Raw genomic sequence first — 23375 nt, 5'->3', positions numbered from 1 at the left:
ATGTTTCGATGCTTCGACGTTATAGATCTGATTCGTCACACGTAATTAGTTCATCAGAGGTCGAAATTCAAACCAATATGAGTTATGAAGAAGAACCGATTCGTATCCTAGCTCGTGAAGTGAAGGAGATGCGAAACAAAAGGGTTCCGTTAGTAAAAGTGTTATGGCTCAAACACGGGATGGAAGAAGCTACTTGGGAACCCGAGAACTCTATGAAAGAGCGTTACCCAAACCTATTTACGGTAAGATTTTCTGGGACGAAAATTCCTTATGTGGGGAGAGTTGTAACAGCCTAAATTGACCCTAGTCGAAAGTGGGTTCGGGACCACTAAACCGAGTCATAAAAATAATTAACTATCATAGTTGATGCTCATTATATGTACATATGCATGTGTGAAAATTTCATGTTTGAATTTTGTTAATTATAAGTGAATTTTGTCAAATAGGACTTATGTGAGAAAATTTAGAAATGTGCTAGGCAAATGTAGGCTGGCCTATAAGTGCATGTTGTGAAAAAAGGTGGGTTTGCATGTCAATTTACCCAAATTTAAGCATGATGGCGGCCATGCTATGGGTGGAAACATGTTGCAAACATGTTTAATTAGTGGGTATGTAGAAAAAAATAAAATAAGAAACATGGGTAATAAAGAAAAAAAAAAAAGAAAAGAGAATGGTGTGGGTGTACCCCCATTGCCGTGAGTTGAGGGAGGAAGAAAGAAAAAATGTTCATCATTTTCTTTCACTTCTTGTGGCATGAAAATGAGAGAGTTTGAATGCTTAATAAGGAGGGAAGAAGGAGTGCTCATGTTTTCTTTCTTTTGCAATTGTCGTAACTAGAGGAAGAAGAGGAAGCAAGATTCGGCCAAGGTGGTCCTTTAGATCAAGGTATGTTCAATGATATTTTTTTTTTGGAAGTTTACACAACCTTTGGGTGATGGGTTTAAATACTATCTATCCCAAGGTTGGATTTGGGGTTGTTGGAGAGTTGGAAGTTGACAAGAAGCTTAAAAATTTTAGTTGATACCTTGATGCTATTAACATGTTAGTTGTATGGATGAACTAAGTTGCTTGTTATGTTAGCATGAAAGGGAAGATGTTAAGTCCTTTTTGTTGGAAGTGCCTAAGTTGGGACTAAGAAGGGGAGGAGTATTCGGCTAACATAGTTGAAAGGGGATGTTGCCGATTTTTAGAATTTGATTATGGGAGTGGCTATAATGGGCATAGAGATGTTGAACTTAAGAAACGTAGCAACATGCAAATTTATATGATATCACAAATGGAGGTGAAGCTATGCTAGATTGGGAAAAAGGTTGATCAAGTGTGCATCAGAAAAATTTAGGTGTTTAGATGATGTTGTAGATAACACTATACATGTATATATATATTCGGCCATCAAAGTGAGTATGTAGGTGATGTTGAGTCAAATTTTTGGTGCACAATTGGGTATGTATATATATATATAAGTATGCCCATTCATGATGTTACCTTTAATCATGTAGATAATCGACTAAATGGGTAATTAGTAAGAGGGGTTACCGAATATGCAAATATACATATGCATGTGTAATTGAATTATAAATGTACAGCAAGATGATTAAACTAGTTTATTTATCTATTAAGCCCGAGAAGTTAAAGAAGGAGAAACAAGCAAGGGCAAAGCCAAGGACATCGAGTAGCCGGGTGAACCGTTATACTCAACGCAAGGTAAGTCCTAAGCACTTGTTGTGAGAACTCCTTGGATAGATATTTTTCAAGTGATTCTCCTACTTGTTAATATGACCATATGTACAATTTGAATTTAGCAAATTGCTTTACCATGATGAATTGACATAGGGCACAATGTGTGCAAAAAAAATTAAGTGGCACTATGTGTGCTGATTGGGAGGTTGAAGCATGAGGGAATCTCAAATGCACTATGTGTGCGATTTACTATGGCACTATGTGTGCGATTTACTATAGCACTATGTGTGCGATTTACTATGGCACTATGTGTGCGAACATAATAAGCACTATGTGTGCAACGCTTGGTTGTTGGTATAAATTGTGATGAATGAGGTAAGTGATTGAGCTATTAACTAAATATCGAATTTGAGGTTGTGCGGTGTATGCATAGATTTATCTAGTGCATCGTTGTTCCAAACTTGAGGAAATGGGTCTACATTGATTGGGCTGACTTGGCATTGAATTAATTGAAGGACTTGGCATGAGATCGAACCAAGAATTTAAGAAATCAGAGCATAGTTGTTATGATTTGAAAGAAACAAAAATGATTATTAATGTTGGATGGTAGAGTAGTGCTTATGACTTCATGAGTTATGTACTCATTTGGTGTGCTTGTTTGTTGCTTACCTAGGTTCTTGATCCATTTTGGTGTGCTCGAGACCGACGCCAAAGTCATCACACCGCTAGCAACTTTTGGTACTTTCTTCTTAGTGGGTCTAGGAGAGCATTTTGGCATGTATAGGCTAATATGTTTTGTTGAAAATTTGGTATGTAAACTTTTAGCCATGCGAAAATGGCTTGTATGCACCTTGGCATGGTATCATGATCATTTTGTATGTTGTTCATTAAGAGATGTGGTAATGTTTGGAATCGATTAGCCCTTGGAATGGTTAATCGTGATTATCTTTTGTGCCATGTATGTTAAAAGGGCTAGTTGAATCAAGGAAATTATGAAGTAGGTAAAATCTACCTTAATGACAGAGGTTGACAGCTGCAGTGAGGTGGATGTGAAAAATCACTAAAAATAGTAGGAATGGAATTAAATAGTGAATAAATTATTTAAATTAACCTTAATGAATCTACTTTCATATGGAAGAAACGAAACGGTCATGTGAGTTGTATGTTACGAGATAATTAGGTTTTCGTGAAACAGGGCCAGAACGGTTTCTGGATTCCCTGTTCTGACTTTGGAAATTCATTGTGAATTAACCAGAGATAATTAGGAGTCATGCTATATATGTATAGATTCCTCTTTGGGTCTAGTTTCTATAGAAACAAACGGTATCAGTATTCAATCCCTGTACAGGGAGATATCCAGGTCGTAATGCATGAAGGTCAGTGTAGTCACACCCTGTAACAGTGGAGACTTTAACTAATAAACTGTACTAATTGGCCCTACCAATAATTCTAGAAAAAAATTTGTAGATGCATATATCAGTCTAGTTTCAGGGAAAAATTACGAAACTGATTTTCGAGTTGTAGAACTCAGGTTATGATTTCTAAAGTGTCAGTGACATAGTTAGCCGACTGCCTGGAAAAATTTTAAAATGGACTGTAAAAGTGAATGGTTTAAGCCGTTAGCCCCTCATCTCCGATTCCGGCAGCGGACTCGGGTACGGGGCGTTACAGTGGCTGCCTTCAGACTTTCACGGATTACTTTTACTTTCTGTTCAGCATCTTTAATCAAATCAACTCCGAAAATTTTACTTTCACCGAGCTCGGTCCAAAACAATGGTGTACGGCATTTACGACCGTACAAAGCCTCGTAAGGTGCCATCTTAATACTTGATTGAAAACTATTGTTGTAAGCGAATTCAATCAAAGGTAAATACCACTCCCATGAACCACTAAACTCGAGGATGCAACATCTCAACATATTCTCAAGTATCTAAATTATCCGCTCGGATTGACCATCGGTTTGGGGATGAAATGCGGTGCTAAAATGCAACTTGGTACCCAAAGCTTCTTGCAATTTCTTCCAAAATCGTGAGGTGAATCTCGGATCTCTATCCGACACAATAGAAGTAGGTACCCTATGTAATCTCACAATCAGAGAAACATACAATTCAGCTAGTTTATCCATTGATAAATCCGTGCGTACAGGGATAAAGTGAGCCAACTTAGTCAGTCTATCAACAACAACCCAAATCGCATCTTTCTTACTTGCTGACACTGGTAACCCAGATACAAAATCCATCATGACTCGATCCCATTTCCATTCAAGTATCATGATCGGCTGAAGTAAACCAGTAGGCACTTGATGTTCCGCCTTCACTTGCTGACATACTAAGCACTTCGAGACAAAATCGGAAATGTCTCGTTTCATACCATGCCACCAAAACTGACGTCTTAGGTCGTTGTACAATTTCGTACTCCCCGGGTGAATTGACATTCGGCTACAATGAGCTTCGTTCAGAATCATCGAAATGAGTTCTGAATTTCTTGGAACACACAAACGATTTCTGAACCTCAAACAATCATCATCATCAACTTGAAACTCTGATTCCATATTTGAAACACATTCAGCCCGTTTTGCAACCAATTCATCATCGACTTTCTGAGCTTCACGAATTTGATGAATCAACAATGGTTTGGCCTTTAATTCTGCCACTAACACATTGTCGGATAGAACGGACAAGTGTACATTCATCGCTCATAAAGCAAACAGTGATTTACGACTTAAGGCATCTGCAACCACATTAGCCTTTCCCGGGTGATAGTCAATGACAAGTTCATAATCCTTCAACAACTCGAGCCAACGTCTTTGTCGTAGATTTAAGTCTCTTTGAGTCATCAAATATTTGAGACTTTTGTGATCCGAAAATACATGGCACTTCTCACCAAACAAGTAATGTCGCCATATTTTCAAAGCGAATACGATGGCAGCTAATTCGAGATCATGGGTCGGATAATTTTTCTCGTGTGGCTTCAATTGTCTCGACGCATAGGCCACAACTAGACCTTCTTGCATCAATACGCAACCCAACCCAAGTAGGGAGGCATCACTATAAATGACAAACTCTTTGCCTGATTCGGGCTGCACTAGAATTGGAGCTTCAGTCAAATAAGTTTTCAGTTGATCAAAACTTTTCTGACATTTTTCCGTCCATTTGAACTTAACATCTTTTTGAAGTAGCTTCGTCATTGGTGTGCCTATCATCGAGAAACCTTTTACAAACCATCGGTAGTAAGTAAGCAAGTCCCAAAAAGCTCCAAACCTCAAGAATATTTCTGAGGCTTCCATTAAGTATGGTCAAATTTTGTTCGGATCAACTCGAATACCGATGCGGATACCAAATGACCCAAGAAGCTAACCTCTCTTAACCGTAACTCACACTTCATGAACTTAGCATATAACCGCTTATCCCGTAAAATTCGCAACACTAATCTCGGTGCTCAAGATGTTCGGTCTCATCTCTTGAATAGACCAAGATGTCATCAATGAACACAACTACGAACCGTCCAAATATCGCTCAAGATCCGATTCATCAAATCCATAAATACCGCAAGGGCATTAGTGAGCCCAAACGGCATCACTAAGAACTCGTAGTGACCGATCTCGCTCGAAAGCGTTTTGGGTATATCCGAATCTCGATTCAAGAATCGATAATAACCCGATCTCAAATCTATCTTTGAAAACACCGAGGCTCCCTTTAGTTGATCAAACAAATCGTCAATGCACGGTATCGGATATTTATTCTTTATTGTCACCTTATTCAGTTGACGATAGTCGATGCACAACCTCATGGTTCCGTCTTTCTTTTCACAAACAATCTTGGTGCACCCCAAGGTGAGAAACTTGGTCGAGCGAAACCTCTATCCGTTAACTCTTGCAACCGAGCTTTCAACTCTTTTAACTCGGTTGGTGCCATACGATCTGAGCTATCGAAATCGGTGTAGTCCTGTACAAGCTCAATACCAAACTTTACCTCCGAACAGTGGTAAACCGGTAATTCCTCGGGAAAACATCCGGAATTCACAAACCACCGCATGATTCAGCTTCTTTTCTAACTCTTCTCCATCAAGTACATACGCAAGGTATGCTTCACACCCTTTTTACACATTTCGAGCCAAAGATCGACGATATTACAGCTGGCAACCTATTCAAGTCAGTAGACTCGACTCGGATTATCTCGTTATTTACACACCTCAAATCGATGGTTTTTCTTTTGCAATTTACAATTGCATCATGTACGGTCAACCAATCCATACCGAGGATAACATCAAATTCGTCAAACGGTAAAAGCATCAAATCGGCCGGAAACAGGAACCTCGGATTACTAGGGGACATTTCTTACACACTTTGTCGACAAGCACGAACGACCCAAGGGATTTGACACCGAATTATAAACTCAAGAGACTCAACAGTAGAGTCTTCTTTGGATGCTAAGGTTTCACATATATAAGAATGAGTAGAACCGGGGTCAATCAAAGCAATCACATTAGTATCAAAGAGAGTAAAAGTACGGTAATAACATCCGGCGAGGAAGCATCCTCGCGTGGCAGATAGCATAAGCTCTAGCAGAGCACGAGCCTCGATCTGGTTGTAGCATCTCTAGATCCTCTCGACCGCCACTAGCATTGCTCGTATTCTTAGATGGTCTACCTCGAGCAAGAGTAGCACCGGCTTCCCACTCGAGTTACATTCGCTCGCACAACCTCAGCAATCTTTATTAAAGTGGTCAACCGATCCGCACTTGTAATGAAGCGGTCATGGAATCTACAACTCCCGAATGCCATTTACCACAATATCGACACTCGCTCGTCTCGACGATCATTTCCAACACCGGCGATCAAGTGACTCGTGCACTCACATGGGGTCGATCGCGATCTCGTCTAGAAAAGCCTGAAGTGTCTCTAGATCGGCCTAGATCATCTCTAAATTTCTTCGATGACTGTTGAAAGGGCTTCCCCGAAGACCTCTTACGAAATTCCTTTGCTCCCATATTAGCTTTTCTTTTCTCCATATCGAGCTCCTCGGCTTTGCAAGCTCGCTTGACAAGTACTACAAATTTCTGATTTCCAAGATGCCAACATACAGCCTTTATATCATCATTCACCCATCCTCAAACGCTTACACATTACGGCTTCGAGGAAATGCATTTTCGCGTGTCGGCTAAGCCTCACAAATTTTTGTTCATAGTCAGAACCGACATGGAACCTTGTTTAAGTTCAAGAAATTCCTTCCGCTTTTGATCCATAAATCGATCGATATACTTTTCCAAACTCGGTTTGGAAAACTCCAAGTTACTTGCTCTCCGGCACAATGAAGTCAACGATTCCACCAATAGTAGCCGTAATCACGTAGCAAGGAGATAGTACACTTTAGGCGGTCATCGGTGTGCAAGATAGCTCATCGAGTACCCGGATAGTGTTGTCCAACCAAAATTCAGCTTACTCGGCATCATCGCTATCCGTAGCCTTAAATTCAGTAGCCCCGTGTTTTTGGATTCTGTCAACTGGGGGCTTATTTGACCTTATTTGGTCAGTTGCCAGAGGTATTGTAGGTGCGGGGGTGGCATTATTCGGGAATGGAGGTTGTGGAAGAGCGTATTAGTTCGAATGTATTGGTTGAACCAATCATTCATCACGCTATAGAAAGCTTGTCTAGCTTCATCATTTAGATTACTAGCAATAGGTTGAGAGTCCACAAGTCGCCCTTGTGCGGAGCGGAGCTACACTCTCAAGATCATCACTATCGCTTCGGTCGGATCGGATCCATTACTATAATAAAACATTTTCAATTGTCGAAATCACCACACTATCAAATAATCACATAATGGCATGTATAGCTAGAGCCAAACGTATTACGGTAGTCCTAGAATCGACTAAACCGTAGCTCGATACCAATAAAATTGTAACACCTGCACTCGAGACCGTTGTCGGAAGCGACCACGAGGTGCTAATGACATAATTCATGTATGTTCACAAATCCATTTTAAAATTTCCAGACGGTGGCTAATCTGCGTCACTTGTCACCTTAAAAATCATATCTTGAGTTTCAAAACTCGAACATCAGTTTCGTAATTTTTCCCTGAAACTAGACTCAAATATCCATCTACAAATGTTTTTCTAGAATTTTTGGTTGAGCCAATTAGTAAATTTTATTAGTTAAAGTCTCCCCTGTTACAGGGTTCGACTACACTGACCTTCCTGCATTGCGACTTAGATAACTCCTTATACAGGGCTTCAATACTTATGCCGTTTGTTTCTAATGAAACTAGACTCCAAAAGGAATCTATAAATATATGGCATGACTTCTAATTATCTCTGGTTAATTTATAATGAATTTCCAAAGTCAGATCAGGGGATCCTGAAATCACTCTGGCCCTGTCCCACGAAATCTTAAATATCTCTTAAAATACGACTCATATGACCGTTTTGTTTCTTCCATATGGAAGTAGATTCATCAAGGTTCGATTACATAATTTATTAACTATTTAATTCCATTCCTACTATTTTTAGTAATTTTCAAATTCACACCACTGCTGCTGTCAAGATTCGCCTTTAAGGTAGACTTTACCTATTACATAGTTTCCATGATTCAACTAACCCTTTAGCATATATAGCACATAGTATGATCGTGATTAACCATTCTAATGGCCAATCATTGCAAAGCATATCCACACCTCTCAATAACCATATACATACAAAATGATTATAACATTATGCTCAAAATATATATAAGCCATTTTCGCATGGCTATCCAAATTTGTACAATATCGAAGGTACATGACCAACATCAAAAGGGTAGTCCTATACATGCCATTTCAAAGTTCAACCAAAAGTGTACCAAAAGGGCTTTGATAGTGTGGACGACTTCGACTTCGACAATCCCGAGTCCGATAGCTGACGAACCAAAATCTATAAAACAGAGAATCAAAGAAACGGAGTAAGCATTTAATGCTTAGTAAGTTTTGAGCCATGAAATTAGACACAACTAAAGTATAACATTCAGTATGGCTAAACGGATAATTTCATATGCACAAATTCTCAATATCATACTTACTTCACATTACCGACCCTTATATTCATACACAAAGATCAATTTAGCCAAAGGCCAGTAGCTCATTTATCGATCGAGCGAATACTATTTGTACGGAATCAACCAATTCAATGCAAATACGAAACATACCTCATCATTGGGATTTTACGAGCGATTAATTGAAATTATTACAGCAAGATCGCTCATTCCCAAGCCGGTACCTTCGGATTTAACCGAATATAGCTACTCGTCGAATGCCTTCGGACATAGCCCGGATGTAGTAACTCGCACAAATGCCTTCGGACTTAGCCCGATATAGTAACTCGCACAAATGCCTTCGGACTTAGCCGGAACTAGTCACTAGCGCAAATGCCTTCGGACTTAGCCCGGTTATCATCCGAATATTCATGCACATATCAATAAATCATGACACATTTATATCTCATTTTCATAATTAGAGTTCAAACACAAGTCACGATAAGCATTAACATTTTCAGCTCAAAAGCTACATACAAAGGGCATGATTTTGATTTGCTTATAACATAATCTAATCGAATCATAATCTAAGTTTCATTACTTGAAAACTTACCTCGGATGTTGTCGAACGATTTCGACGGTTATTCGATCACTTTTTCCTTTCCCTTATCCAACTTTGGTCCTCTAAGCTCTTGAGCTAATTCAAACAAATTTAACTTATTAAAGTCTTATTATGCTAGCTTATGGGCGAATATGACAAGGAGTTTGATAGGTCATATGGCCACTTTTAGCTCAAATACAAAATGGTCATACGCATTTTTAATCACATTGAGTATTTTAATACAATTAATCTAACATTTCCTCATGTGCACCTTTATGACCGAAAACACACATCATTAACCTAATATCAATTACTAAGCACTTTAGCAATTTCTCCTTGAGCCGATTATCCAAGTCAAGATAGATTCATCATCATGCTTACGTATAACCGAATACATGCAACACCAATCCATCTATTCATTCATGCGTGCATCTTATTCAAGCATGTATATCTACAACCGAATTCATCATATAAATGACTATGAATTTACTCAAACAATCTCAATACCACACATGGTGCTCAAGCCCTTTTTCAATTTCAAAACTCGGCTAGTACAACTATATACACTAGTAAATCAAACACTAACAATTGCACTTCACCTTACTACCATTTCTCATCCAAATAATGTGAACAACAACCATATTTCTCTTCTACTTCCTACCATGGTGAATGCATCAAAACACCATACCATTTCAATTTTGGTCATGGTTAAACAAAGAACTTAATGTCTAACTCAAAATGCTAAAAAGAAAATTCAAAAGTCATCAATCCACCCTCACATGTATCCTTACAAAGCTTCACTTTTAGCATGCAAATGACATCAACACCAATCCACCTTAGCCGAATATCATCTCCATGACATAGCAAAGATTTGAACCATGGGCTAGGTAGAACTCAAGCTAACAACTAAAAGCATGCATGAATCTCATGAAACAACATCAACATACCTTAACCTAGATACAAGTATGGCCGAACCTCTTCCTAATCCTCTTCCAAGCCGAACATGAAGCAAGAGAGCACCTTCCTTCTTCCTTCCTCCTTAGAACTTTCAGCCAAAAAATGTAAAAGGATGGACACTTTTTTTTTCTTTGTTTTCATCATTTTCCCTTCCATTATTTTATTACTATGCTCCTTATTTTATCATTCCTCCCATGAAACACCAACATAACATGTTTATGACATGTTTTGCCCATCACACTTTGTCCACCCTATTTGTCATGGCGGCCACTACTAATTAGGGGAAATTGACATGCAAGTCCACCCTTTTATTACATGCACTAATAGATCCTTATGTTTTGACCTACCACATTTCAAAAGTGTCACACATAAGTCCTATTGACTAAATTCACATGCAATTTACTAAATCGAAGCTTAAAACTTTCACACATTCATATTCACATATTTTAGACAATAAATATCATATTCAAATAATTTGGTGACTCGGTTTAGCGGTCCCGAAACCGCTTTCCGACTAGGGTCACTTTAAGGCTGTCACATAGAAGCCCTCAAAAGTGGCCTTTTCTGAATTGGACTTAACTTGGGCTCGGTAGGGACACGCCCGTGTGACACGCCCGTGTGCGATTGCTTCAGACTGTGTTCAAGCCTATTAGAATGGCACGAGCATGTGCTATGCCCGTGTGAGTTGTGCTCCAATTCTGACAGATTGACACGGCCGTATGGTTTGCCCGTGTGAGGAGGTCCAGTCCGTGTTGATTTTGTACTTTGGTCTATTTTCTCCTTTTTTGGCCCGTTTCTCGTTCCTTTCGCTCTCTTATGTTCTCCTAAGTATAAAACATGAAATTAAAGCATTAGAATCATCAAATTCACCAATTCTAATGAGAAATCATCCATAAAATGCATTAAACATGGGGTAAAAATGTGTATAATTTACGGTTTATCAAATACCCCCACACTTAAGCATTTGCTTGTCCTCAAGAAAAATTCTCAACTTATAATTTCTATCGATAATATCTCACATTAAACCATAAGTAATCATACATTGAGAATTTAACTAAAAGAGCATAAAATTTTCAATCATTCCATGTTAAGCATTTTATTTTGAAAACATAGGTGTCTTCCCTCATCTAAGTAATTACTTTTAATTCATTTCTCAAATATTTCTGAGCAGACATAACAGAAATTATAGGAAATGAATTATCTGACTCTTCTGAATTAACCCGAAGAATTTCACCATTTTCACACTTCAACTCAATGAATTTCTTTCCATAATTCACTATCACATCATGTGTAGTCAACCAATCCATACCAAGAATCACATCAAACTCATCAAATGGCAATAGCATGAGATCGGCCGGAAAACAGTAGCCTCTAATTATTAAAGGACAATTTCTACATACCTTATCTACTAATACATGCTTGCCTAATGGATTCGATACTTTAATCACAAATTCTGTAGATTCTATAGGCATACTTATACTAGGCATCAATTTCATACAAACATAAGAATGAGTTGAACCCGGATCAATCAGAGCAATGACATTAATATCATGTAGAGAAAATGTACCCGTAATCACATCGGGGGAGGATGCCTCTTCGCGTGCACGAATAGCATAAGTCCTTGCAGGGGCTCTAACATCTGGTCTCACAGCCGAATCTCTAGAGGTACCTCATTCACATTTGCTCCTACTCCCGGTTGCCTCGGTGATCCGCCTCTAGTAGGAGCATTTCCGGATCTAGCACTCGTGTTACCTCTCGGCTAGCCACTTCGGACATTCTCGTACAAAATGATCCGAGCACCACGCTTATAGCAAACATTTTCACCGCCCGACAAGGACCATAATGAAGTCTACCACACCGTGGACACCTCGATCTACCCCGTTCGACATTACCTACACTAGTAGTCGAGGTGGTTTGAGCCTTCTGATCTTTAAATCTGCTACCTCTATTCTCGACTAGATTGCCTGCCGAAAAGCTAGATCCGTAGAAAACTCTCTGGCCTCTTGGATGTAGCCCAAATGATCTACTCATCTGTCTCTTCTTTGTATCTTGTGTCTCTGTCTCAACTTTGCCTTTTATTTTTAATAGCTCCTCCGCTTATGTGCTCTCTCAACTAAAATAACGAACTCTTTTATTTCTAGGACACCCACCGACAATGGATATCATCATTTAACCCATCCTCAAACCTTTTACAGGATAGCCTCTGTGGACACACATTCTTGAGCATATTTATCGAGCCCGACAAATTCACGCCATAATCGGTCATCGTCATATTGCCTTGTTTCAATTCCAAGAATTCCTTTCTTCTGGTCAATAAACCTCTGACTGATGTACTTTTTACGAAATTCTTCCTGAAAGAAATCCCAAGTGACCCTCTCTTTCGGTACAACTGATACAAGTTTTATATCATAGAGTTTTATATCGTCATTAAAGATTCACCCAAATCACTTGAGGTGTTTTAAGGACAATAAAGGAAGCACTCAATAGTCAATAATGGAAAGTCATTACCATTGGCTTGCATGAAAATCAAATCTCCACCACTATAATTTAAGATGATACATCAATCAAAAGGTCTTTAGAGGGTTGTAATGAGGCTTGGTTAGGGGGTGTTGTCACAAGCTAAAAGAAAGGGTTAGAATCGAGATTGACTTGAAAAGTTGCCTTAACTAGAAAAAGAGTTAATCTTCACTTGCGTACAACAAAGCTTCTCTCAGAACATGAAATTACAAATATGCATACATAGTTCTTTTTTAAGAACAATTTAAATAATATAGATTAAATATCAAGAACAAAACATAGCTAGGCAATCCATTTAACTCAAATCTCGACAAAAATAGGGATTAATTTAGGGGATTTCAAAAATAATGGGTTTAAGGTTAATATTAAGGGTAATACAAGAAATGGTTTGTTAATCGTGGATGTAGGCTTTTCATGACATGAGTAGGTTAATCCTAAGTGCCTTAATCATTTTGATATATCAAATTAAATGGTGTGGTCTCGACATGCATAATCAAGCAAGTTCTAGAATAACAGTTCAATACTAACGCACTCAAAGCAATAATAAAAGTGAGCATGAAAGGATGAATAGATGCTCAAAAGGCTCAAAAATCTCACAACAATTATGGCTTTTTGATGTTTAGACTCGTGAATTCCGGTTCAAAGTAATACCTAGACTTGAGGAAACAGCCTAAGATTTTGAATTTAAAAATCAACTCATTATGCTTGATTCTCTATTGTCTTAAAGTTTAAACAATCAATGCATAAATGCCTATGTTTTAATTCAAGATATATCAATCAAAATCATAAACCAATTAAAATTTATCCTAAATATGATATGAGTGTTTTTCATGAGAACAAGGTGATTATTCAGGGATTTTTCTGATAATGAAATAAATACCCCCCACACTTAAGATGTACATTGCCCTCAATGTACAAAGATAGATATTAGAGTATAAAAATAAGATAGGGAGAGAAGTGAAACTTCTTGTATGATGAACGGATGATATACTTGGATTGGCGAGATCGAGTATTAAAGATACTTTGGATGGCAAGCTGGACTCTAAAGGTAAACTGTTGTGCTTTTTTTTTTTGAAAAAGAAAACAAATGAATCTTAAAAATGAATGAATCTTAAAAACTTAATAAAAGAAAAATAAGATAAGATAATTATTCTAATTTTTCAAGTGGCACGGCCATAGCACACGCCCGTGTGTGTCGTGGCTCGGCTGTGTTAATCGTAAATTAAGATGTCGCCACACGGTCTTCTGGCATGCCCGTGGGTATAGGCCATGTCACTACGTGATCGTATAGCACGGCCGTGTCTGGCGTGATTCGCTTCTTCCACAGTCATGTAGGTTTTTGTACGCCCGTGTTATTTCGATAGTGTTGTCCGTGGATGCTAGACACGGGCGTGTCTCATGCCCGTGTTTATTTGGCAGATTTGACCATGGCCATGAAGCATGGCCGTGGTGTTTTATCACAGCCCGTGTTTGGGGAAATCTTTTACCCTGTTTTCGCACAACCATATCGTACAGCCGTGTGATCAGTCGTGTGGAGCTGGGAATCTGTACTTCAAATACCCTGTTAGTGACCTAAATGTTTAAAACTTGAATTTAAAATAATTTAAAATCGTTAGTACTCGAGTTGCCTCCCAGGAAGCGGTTGTTTATAGTCTAAGCTCGACTATTACCTTGTTGGTATATTCAGGGTGGGTTGTGGAGTTGTAGCTCCTCTCTATCGACTTTAAAATCCTCACCATTATAAAGTTTGAGACGGTGTCCATTTACTTTGAAAGTATCGTATGATGGGTGACTTACCTCTATTGTTCCATATGGATGAACAGATTGAATTACAAAGGGTCCTGACCATCGTGATTTTAGTTTCCCGGGAAACAATTTGAGTCTTGAGTTGTATAGTAAGATGAGATCTCCAACTTGAAATTGTTTCTGTTGCTTTAAATAAACGTCATGGCTCCGCTTTTTTCCTTCCTTGTATAGGTGTGAATTTTCATATGCATTGGCTTGCCATTCATCTAGCTCGTTTAGCTGCATCAACCTGTTTTTTCCTACAAGTTTGGGATCAAGGTTTAGAAATTTAATAGCCCAAAAAAGCTTTATGCTCTAGTTCGAATGGTAGATGACAACTTTTTCCATAAACAAGTCTGTAAGGTGATGTCCCTATAGGAGTTTTAAAAGCAGTTCCGTAAGCCCATAAGGCATCGTCTACTTTTGTTGCCCGGTCTTTTCTGTTTGATTCTACTATTTTTTCAAGGATCTGTTTGAGTTCTCGGTTTGCTACTTCAACTTGTCCATTAGTTTGAGGATGGTATGGGGTGGTTGTTCTATGATGAACTCTGTATTTCTTAAGGGTTTTTTCAAATTGGGTATTACAAAAATGAGTGCCCCTGTCACTGATAATTGCTCTAGGTGTTCTGAATCTCGAAATGAGTTTTTTAAGGAAACGTACTACCACTCTAGCATCATTAGTAGGTAGAGCTTGGGCTTCTACCCATTTGGACATGTAGTCAACTACTAATAAGATGTATTTATTTCTGAATGAACTGGGGAATGGGCCTAAGAAATCGATACCCCAAATGTCAAATATTTTACAAGAAAGCATATAGTTTTGAGGCATTTTATCACGTTTAGATATGTTACCTATCTGTTGGAATTTGTCACATAAAGTAACATACCTGATAGAGTCTTTGAATAATGAAGGCCAATAAAAACCTGATTCAAGTATTTTGTGTGCGGTCTTAGTTCCACTATAGTGTCCTCCGGTTGGCCCTGAGTGGTAGTGTTCCAATATTTTTGATATTTCTGATCTTGTAAAGCATCTTCTGATGACTTGATCTGCACATCTGCGAGACAGAAATAGATCGTCCCAAAAGTAGTTTTTCACATCATTAAAGAATCGTTTCTTTTGCTGGTGTGTTAACCCTTTTGGGATAATGTTAACAGCTAAAAATTTCGCAATGTCTGCAAACCAAGGTACCTCGGAGTTAGATATAGCGAAAAATTATTCTTAAGGGAACGAATCATTTATTTCCACGTCATCTAGTTCTCTGGTATTGGATTTCTCGAGCCTAGACAGATAATCAGCTACGAGATTTTCAGCTTCTTTCTTGTCCTGAATTTCCAAGTCGAATTCCTGTAATAGAAGAATCCATCGAATGAGTCGAGGTTTTGCATCGGTTTTAGTTAAAAGGTAGCGAAGGGCGGAATGGTCAGTGTAAACAACAACTTTAGACAATATGAGATATGATCAAAATTTATCAAATGCAAAAACCACAGCTAGCAACTCTTTTTCCGTAGTAGTATAGTTTTCTTGTGCAGCCGTTAAGGTTTTGCTGGCATAATAGATAGGTTGAAAATGCTTGTCTCTTCGCTGTCCCAATACTGTACCTACTGCAAAATCACTCGCATCACACATTAATTTAAATGGCAAGTTTCAATCAGGTGCAATTATGATTGGAGCATTAATTAATTTATCCTTTAAAGTATTAAATGCTTCTAAACATTCCTGATCGAAGTTAAAAGGTATATCTTTTTCTAGAAATTTAGTAAAAGGCTTAGCTATTTTAGAAAAATCCTTAATAAATCTTCTATAAAAACCAACATGTCCTAAAAACCTTCTAATAGCCTTAACTGAACTAGGGGGTGGTAATTTTTCGATTGTTTCTATTTTAGATTTATCCACCTCAATCCCTTTACTAGAAATTTTATACCCTAGTACAATACCTTCTTAAACCATGAAGTGACATTTCTCCCAGTTAAGCACAAGGTTTGTTTCCTCACATCTTATTAAGAATCGTTTTAAATTTTTAAGGCAGAGATGGAAAGAGTTACCGAATATGAAAAATCATCCATGAAGACTTCCATGATATTTTCCATGAGTTTGTTGAATATGGCTATCATACAACGCTGAAAAGTGGCAGGGGCATTACATAATCCAAAAGGCATTCTACGATAAGCGAACGTACCATATGGACATGTGAATGTCATTTTTTCTTAATCCTCAAGAGCTATTGGTATTTGGAAGTAACTAGAGAGTCCGTCTAGGAAGCAGTAATATATGTGTCCGAATAATCTTTCTAATATTTGGTCAATGAATGGTAAGGGGAAGTGATCTTTTCTTGTGGTGTCATTCAGTTTCCTGTAGTCTATGCAAACTCTCCACTCTGTAACTGTTCTTGTTGGGATTAACTCATTCTTCCCGTTGGTCACAACCGTCATGCCTCCTTTCTTGGGGACAACCTGCACTGGACTTACCCAAGAACTGTTAGATATAGGATAAATAATTCCAGTATCTAAAAGTTTAATTACCTCGGCTTTTACAACTTCCTTCATGTTGGGATTAAGACGTCTTTGAGCTTGTACACATGGTTTGTATTCATCTTCCATCAAAATTTTGTAGGTGGAAAAAGAAGGACTGATTCCTTTAATGTCAGAAATTTTCCATGCTATGGCCTTCTTATTCTTTTAATACTTGGATTAATTCCTCTTTCTCCTTGGGTTGCAAATTAGAAGCAATAATAACTGGTAATATAGAATTATTTCAAAGGAATGCGTATTCTAAATGGTTTGGTAATTGTTTAAGTTCCAGTTTGGGAGGCTCTTCAATAGAGGGTTTTTGCTTAAGTTCATTGTTTATCTTAATACCCTCATATTCTACTTGTCTTGATGGATGGTCAATAGGTTCCTCACCTATCTCCTTGTCTTGAGTTGGACACTCTTGTACAATTTCCTGAAAAGAGTCTTGAGTAATATGATCAATAGAGTCAATGAAATAACATGAATCATTCTGTACCCTAGAGAATCTCATAGCATCGTAAATTTCAAAAATCATCTCCTCGTTGCCTACTCTAAGTACCAATTTACCGTCACCCACGTCAATCATAGCTCTAACAGTGGCTAGGAATGGGCTCCCTAAAATTAAGGGTACTTCCACATCTTAATCCATGTCAAGCACAACAAAATCAATAGGGAATATAAATTTATCTACTTTTACGAGTACGTCTTCTATAATACCCTTAGGATATTTAACAGATCTATCGGCTAATTGAATACTCATCTTAGTAGGTTTAGGTTCCCCAAGACCAAGTTGTTTGAACATTTTATATGGCATCAAATTAATACTAGCGCCTAAATCTGCTAGTGTTTTTTTAATATTCAGATTACCAATTAAGCAAGGGATAGTAAAACTTCCTGTATCTTTTAGTTTGGTTGGCATCTTATTGTGGAGTATGGCGGAGCACTCCTCATTGAGTTCTACTGTAGATAAGTCTTCGAACTTCCTTTTATTTGTTAGAAGCTCCTTCAAAAATTTTGCGTATGTAGGCATATGCGAGATGGCTTCAACAAAAGGTAAGTTGATATGTAATTGCTTAAAAAGTTCAAGAAACTTACCAAATTGTGCATCAATACGATCCTTTTTTAATTTTGCTGGATATGGAACCGGTGGTGTATATTCCTCCGGCACTGGTTTGTCACTACTTTTAGGTTTTTCTTCCCTTCTTTCACTTTCCACGGCTTCTTATGCTAACTTCTTTTCAGATTTCGCTAACACTTTCTCACTCCTTTGTAACACCCTACTTTGTATCCTCGCCGAACAGGTTCGAGGTGTTGCCGACTTAAACTCATCAATCACACAAAAACAAAGGTCGAAAAATTTCAATCAATTTAAAACTTTTCTTTTCACATGCAATCTGTCCCATATATGAGCTTACGAGGCCCAAAACATCACTAGCCAACACCTTTGGCTAAATTATAATATCACATACTCAACATTAAAACCCTATACATGCCATAGACTCGAAATACTAGGATTTACTTACACCAATATCGTGAGCTCGACAGTGTGATAATATCTCCGGTGAACTCCAACCCGAGCAGGTAACCGAAGTCAACAATCTATAAAACAAAGGAATGTAACAACGGAGTAAGCTTTCATAAGCTTAGTAAGTCTTAAGCAATGCAAACAAATAAACGCAATTATACTTCGATTATTCAATTTCTTAAGTGGCCATATTCTAGGTATATTGCCATCTGGCCGAATACACATAAACGCATAATGCACGTTCAGCATTCTTATCACACTTAATCAATTCAGTATAACATAATTAAATCAATACTTTCACATACTTTCACACCTCGACCGGTGTATCATGATCATAGATATAGTTATAACATTTATTCACGTATGTATCACAATGCACGCTTATGATTCATTGCGATCAAACTCACATATGAGTACATAATGCGTACCTGGCCCACTTAACGTACTGAATGTATTCATTTGTCAACCTAACACGAGGTACCTTAGTCATGGACTTTTCTCAAATCACTGGCATTTCGCCTGTTAAGTTCGAGGCTCGATATCAGTTCACCGACATTATAGCCTACTAGGCTCGAGGGCCCAAATAGTATCTCACCGGCATTATAGTTTGCTAAGCTCAAAGGCCCGAATAATCAAGTCAACAAGTTCCATATAACATATTCATATCAATTAAGTACTAACATCATTCGAACGTATATAATTATATATCTCAAACACTTTTCTTTCATCTCATTTTCACACTTAGCATTTAATAGCTTATGCATAACATTTCACTCACGTTCATTTCAAACTTATCATTCGATTATAAAAGCATATTGCATTTTTACCAACATGTTATACTTTCCATTAGGCCATTTAAGCATGATACAATACACTATCATTTCATCTTTAACATTCGGCTAAACCCTTATCTTACAAGGAACACCGAATTCACATAACATATCATTTCACCCAAGATTACGCGCTAGGCACGGCGTCGAATACACATCACCCAAGACGAAACACGCTAGGCACGGCGTCGAATACACATCATCAAGACGAAGCTCGCTAGGCACGAAGGCGAATATAATACCAAAGACTAGGCTCATGGATTTATCCGGATATAATACCAAAGACGAAGCTCGTGGGATTTAACCGGATATTTTACCAAAGACGAAGCTGCGGGTCTTTAAGCCGGATATAATACCAAAGACGAAGCTGCGGATTTAACTCGGATATACATCGAATATCATGCATATTTAATCATATTTTAACACCTCTCATTCAACATATCACATTAGTAGTCATTTGCTACATTCGGATATAAGCTCCTTATGAACACCATCATTTACATTTCGGTTCAAAAGTCATACGTAAATATCACATATCCATTTCATCATTCAAACTTAACTCATAGTTACCACTCGACTCTAAGTCATATACATAAATTATTTATCGCACAACTTAATTCAGGTAGAACCAAAAGGTCACAATTCATCTAATATGTACATATTGCTCACTAATTCGTACACAACCTTTCAAATTAGCAATTATAAGATGGTTCCGCACATAGCCCATCCTTATCGATAATTTACGATGATTTTACCCTTACTCACATATAGGCATTTTTACCTATGCTTCTCAATTCACATTTGTGATTCAATTCCAATCGATTTAACATGCATAAGCACATATTGCATACCTGACCAACTTAATGTATTTGAACGAATTCGATTGTCGATTTAACACAAGGTCTCATAATTGAACATAAACATGAAACCATTTCTTATACGTTCGATTCACATTAATCATCAAATTCATTTAATTTACATGTACTTAATTAGGTTGTTCGTACCTAAATAATTTACTATACGGAACGAATCCACATATCGTAATCCACATATCGTATTACCCCATAGTCTTATAGCACCACACTTTTAATAGTTTAGCAGCAATTTGCCTGCTAGGTAATAACCTGATTTCATCACCGACTATAAGCCTGCTAGACCTTTAAGTCTGATGTCATTTCACTGGCATTACATCTGTTAGGTTTGAAACTCAAATATATATTATAATGCATAACTTATATCATCGACCACTAATAGTTACCTCATCGAAGTTCACATTTAATCACTTTAGTACCAAGCCACCTTCGGCTACCACAACGGACTAAATATAATAATTGTATACACATCATGGTTTCCTTTAGATATTCAATAATCACAATCGTGATATCTCCACCAGCACATATACGGCATAGTTTATTCATTGTAACACTCATTTAGTGCATCAAATTTCCAAATCCAATTCAACTTAGGCATAATAGCCATAATCGACTTATAGCCTTAAATCATTACATATTCGGCGCATTAACTAAATAAAATTTACATTCCCTTTACCATACTAATTTAACTCTTAGGCATATAAAAAGGAATCAAGCTTAAACACTTAAGAACTTACCTTGAATGTTGCCGAACGATTACAACGGCTATTCGATTACTTTCTCTTTTCCCTTATCCGAATTTTGCCCCTCTATGCTCTTGAGCTTGGATTTTTCTTCCCCAAGTGACCGAACATTGAAGAGCTCTTTTCCTCTCCTTTCTTTTCTATTTTCAGCTTTCATGAACAAGAATGAACAAAAACCTTCCTTTTCGTCCTTTTTGTTATTCTATTACTAAACATTTTATGACACAAAATAACATATATTATTTGTGTCATACTTATGCCATAACTTCAATAAAAAAATTTGTACATGTTGTCTACCATTAACACCATGGCCGGCCACTACACATAAAATGGGGAGTTTGACATGCAAATCCTCCTATTTTGCACTACTATTTATTAGGCCACTACATATTAGCCTATAGCATTTTCAAAAATTTTCACATAGGTCCTATTTCATAATTTCACTCACAAATGGCAGAATCAAAGCATGGGATTTTCACACATGCACTTTCACATGAAATAAACACATAATATAACATTTGATTATTTTTGGGACTTGGTTTTATGATCCCGAAATCACTTTCCGACTAGGGCCAAATTAGGGCTGTCACATCCTTAGTGTAACTGCTTTGACATACTCTCTTGATTTGGTATTACTAAGTAAATTTCTTGGTGGTCTTTCCGAGATTATTTTGGAAAGCTGGCTTATCTGAGTTTCGAGTCCTTGGATCGATGCTTGTTGATTTTTAAGTGTTGTCTCGGTATTTTGGAAACAAGTTTCTGACACTGATATGAATTTTGAGAGCATCTCCTCAAGGTTCAGTTTCTTCTCTTGTTGATAGTGTGGCTATTGAAAACCCAGAGGAAGTTGTGGTCTTTGATTTCCTAGACTGCCCCATGAAAAATTTGGGTGGTTTCTCCAACCTGCATTATAAGTATTACTGTATGGGTTATTTTGAGATCTAAAGTTATTGTTACCTATATATTTAACTTGTTCCTCTTTGGTTGTGGGATTGAAGGATTGATATTCTGTATGCACACCTCCTCCACTTGAGTCAAACCTCATTATTGGATGTACCTGTGTAGAACCAAGTAAACCATCAATCTTTTTATTGAAAAGTTCTACATGATTTGACAGCATAGTAACTGAGTCGACGTTATAAACGCCGGCTGTTTTTGTTGGCTTAGTCCTCATGACTTGCCACTGATAGTTATTCAGTGACATTTCTTCAATGAATTCATAAGCCTCTGCAGGTGTTTTGTTGTTGATGGTTCCGCCAGCAGCTGCGTCAACCATTTTCCGAGTTGAGGGATTCAAACCATTGTGGAATGTTTGTACTTACAGCCAAAGTGGTAACCCATGGTGAGGGCACCTTCTTAGTAAGTCCTTGTATCTCTCCCATGCATCGTAAAGTGTTTCTAAATCCATCTGCACAAAAGAAGAGATATCATTATGTAATTTAGCTGTTTTAGCTGGCGGAAAGTATTTTAGTAAAAAATTTTCGGTCATTTGTTCCCAAGTAGTAATTGACCCTCGTGGTAACGAGTTCAACCACTGTTTAGCTTTGTTCCTCAATGAAAAAGGAAATAACCGAAGACGAATGGCATCATCAGAAATGCCATTGATTTTAAATGTATCGCAAAATTCCAGAAAGTTTGCTAAGTGAGCGTTGGGATCTTCATCCTGCAAACCATCAAACTTAACAAACTGTTGTATCATTTGAATTGTGTTAGGTTTCACTTCAAAAGTATTTGTAGCTACAGTCAGTCTAACTATGCTAGATTCAGTTCTTATTAGAGAAGCTTTAGCATAGTCATACATAGTACGTGGAACAGGATTTTGATTAGCCGCAATTGCAAGAGGTAGCTGATTGCCTTGCTTTTCAGCCATCACTTTGGTTGGGGGTTGTGTATCATCTTCTTGCTCGTTCTCTGTGTATCTTAAGCTGCGCCTTATTTCTCTTTGGTTTCTACGAATTGTATGATAAATTTCTTCGTCAAAAAGTAATGGTCCCGAGGGTTTCTTCTAGTCATAAACTATAAAAACCTGCCAAGAGAAAGAAAAAGTAAATTAATAAATAATAATAAAAAAATTAAATTAAATTGCAAGAAAAATAAATGGCTAAAGTAATAAAAATTGAGCGTACCTAATAACTTAGTTCCCCGTCAACGGCGCCAAAAACTAGATCGCGTGATTCGTAACAAGTAATAAATATTTATAATGAAGATCAAACCTAGACTAACTATTATCGCGATGTAGGTGAGTGTAGCTATCGAACAGTAGTATAATTTTAGCAAGACCGGATTGTCGAACCCAAAGGAACTAAATGTACTAGTAATGACTGTCTTTTTATTATCTAGCCTAAGAATAATGG

At 37.6% G+C, this 23375-nt stretch overlaps 1 non-coding gene across 1 annotated transcript; it reads left to right on the top strand.

The window, feature by feature from the left end:
- Positions 1-22355: 22355 nt before the first annotated feature.
- Positions 22356-22461, top strand: LOC128289737 (small nucleolar RNA R71). The gene has a single exon (XR_008279381.1). It is a non-coding gene; the product is annotated as a small nucleolar RNA R71 (small nucleolar RNA).
- The last annotated feature ends 914 nt before the right edge of the window (positions 22462-23375 follow it).

This window comes from Gossypium arboreum, chromosome 2, assembly GCF_025698485.1.
Source record: "Gossypium arboreum isolate Shixiya-1 chromosome 2, ASM2569848v2, whole genome shotgun sequence".
Classification (NCBI taxonomy): domain Eukaryota; kingdom Viridiplantae; phylum Streptophyta; class Magnoliopsida; order Malvales; family Malvaceae; genus Gossypium; species Gossypium arboreum.
This window is presented reverse-complemented; position numbering and strand designations above follow the sequence as displayed.